This window comes from Poecilia formosa, unplaced genomic scaffold, assembly GCF_000485575.1.
Source record: "Poecilia formosa unplaced genomic scaffold, Poecilia_formosa-5.1.2 Scaffold11, whole genome shotgun sequence".
In the NCBI taxonomy this organism is placed as follows: Eukaryota; Metazoa; Chordata; class Actinopteri; order Cyprinodontiformes; family Poeciliidae; genus Poecilia; species Poecilia formosa.
The window spans coordinates 1,230,133-1,232,522 of record NW_006799950.1 but is presented as its reverse complement, the minus strand read 5'-3'; the positions used below and the strand labels follow the sequence as shown (position 1 = coordinate 1,232,522).

General features: G+C 39.1%; 1 protein-coding gene across 1 annotated transcript in view; it reads left to right on the top strand.

The window, feature by feature from the left end:
• The first annotated feature begins 2,154 nt into the window (after positions 1–2,154).
• notum2 (notum pectinacetylesterase 2) overlaps positions 2,155–2,390 on the top strand; it is a 23,506-nt gene continuing 23,270 nt past the window's right edge. Inside the window, exon 1 of the mRNA XM_016666421.1 lies at positions 2,155–2,363. The gene's annotated coding sequence lies outside the window, so the exon portion shown is untranslated. The remainder of the gene's footprint in view (positions 2,364–2,390) is intronic.

The window sequence follows — 2,390 nt, the reverse complement described above, 5'->3', positions numbered from 1 at the left end:
TTGCTTAAAAATGGGACAGCGTTTTAATCTGCCCTTTTTTTTAGTATCTCTTATGTGATTGTACAGCCCCCTTCTTTTCCGATACCAAAAATCAAATGATCCACTTGTCAATCAGACTCATTTGTGTTTTCATCGATTGGATCAATTCTATCTTGGATTCTGTGGTTTATTCATCTTCACATATTTAGACACGCACACACACCGCAGTCTCCGGACTTTTTTCAAGGTCCCACTCAGTGCCTGTAGCGCTGCCCTGTAGCCTTTGGCCTTCCAAGCGATCATTACTTTCCGTGATTGACACTTTAGGATGGTGTGCATTTCATTGATGAGAATTTTAGAGCCCTGCGGCTTGTGATCCTTCAGCCATCGTCGGTACGTCACCCTAAGGCCATCTGAGAGAGGGTACGGTTGCAGATCACTTTCAAATACTCTGTCACTTTCATCACCAGAACCCAACAAAACTAACCAGCCGACCCCGGGAATCCGCAGACACTGACCTGGACAGGCAAGAAGCTGCAGGTAAAGAAAGATCATCTGCACTGCACAAAATCTTTTACTTTGTAGGTTAGAAATGGTTAAACTTGACTCGTTTAGGTTCAATCAGAGGTTTTGGAGATTTGCAGACGTTTTCTGTGGTGAAGAAATATCTTTCTTTTAGCTGTAATCTGTCAAATACTTTGAGTTATATTTGAGGATAAGGTGAAAACACACAACTAGTGTTGGAATAGCCTCCTAAAGGACCTTCTGATGCGATTTGGATTTGGTTAAAAACAGATTGCTGTTTTGAAGCACTTTACAAAAAACCCCAAAGAAAAACAAATTAATATGCAGAAATGTATAGTCAATCCTGCAATAATCCATTCATACAGATTCAGAGTCAATCACATATATTCCACATTGTTCTTAGTTTTAATCATTGCACCTTTGGTTCAGTTTATTATTCCAGTTTAATATTCAAAGCAAAAGACACACAAAGCAGCTAGCTTTAGCTCGTCTGTTTCATCACCTTTCAGTTTGAAAATGCTACTTAAATCATTTCTTTTTCTTTGCTAACATTCTTGCATTTTCATTGACTTAGATTCAATTCAGAACACCCGATTCCAATTTTGCATTCAGAACAATATTATCAGAGAACCTATGAATAGTATTTTAAATATTTTCTTTTACAGTTCCTGTAATTAGCAGTCATCATGTATTGTTATTCTTTCAGGAGCAGAGTTAACATAATGGGACGGTGTCATAGGAGCAGTTGCTTTAAAACATGGTCTTACTATTATTTTTGCAACAAAAGCAGAATGATTGATATGTTAAAATGTGTTTATTAACTCTAATGAGCAATCATCACCCATTAGCATTTCTAAAAGCTCGCTCTCTGAATGTGTTTTCTCACTGATCTATCCTTTAACCCTAAGAGTTTTTAAATGTCTGCCAAATCTAGTATGTTCTCTTCTAATTACCCCACTGGCACAAGCAGTAGTTATGTTTAAGTGTTTTTCATTCAGCGAAAGTGAAAAACACTGACAGATTTACCATAGCTAAATCTGTCAGCTGTGGTACATTCACTGGTTTGAACAAATTCAAATTTTAGAGTTTCCACCTTTGGGTGAAAAGTCGATGTTAGTCGAGCTTATAATCAGCTGACATTTCAGTGCATCTGTAGCTGCATAGATCTATTCTATTCTCTTTTGCAGGGAAATTATAGTTTTGCTGTTTGACAAGTTCATTTAGATTTTTGCCACCATAAGTTTTTGTTTTTTTTGCACACAAACTACAGAAGCAATATGTTTATGTTATTATGTGTCATAATATGTGATGTCAAAAAAAAAAAAGTTTCCATTTTTGTAGAAGAAACTTTACGGTACAACAGTTTGAGGTGTGTGCTCCGGTGACCTCCAGGTCAAACGCTGTGCATGCATTCATTTTGACCCAGCAGGGATTTAGAAAGAGGAGGAAGATGGCAACGAGGGCTTATTTCTAAGTAATGGTCAGCTGGTAAAGTGCTTGGCGGTGGGCGTGTGCAAAGGCTTGAAATATGTTGAAGAGAAATGTTTGTTATCTATTCTCCTGGCCCGCTGTCTGTCCAGTACCTCCCCCCTTGGGCTGTGTCATCAGCGGTTTATCTCAGGTCTTGGGGAGAGCTTCAGGAGAAAGTGGGAGGTGATGTGGTTCAGGTGGTGCCTCTATAAAGCTCATCACTGATTTGCAGGATTCATCAATACTTGGCTAGGACTCCATCACTTCTCATGACTGGCATCTTCATCTCAATCCTGGTTAGAGATCGCTGAGCTTCTGACTTCTTCCTCTGCAGCAGCAGCAGCAGTGGCGGCCATCACAAGGAACCTCTGCAGCAACCTTCTAGGCTGGTAAACTTTAAAAAGTAAATTCATTTA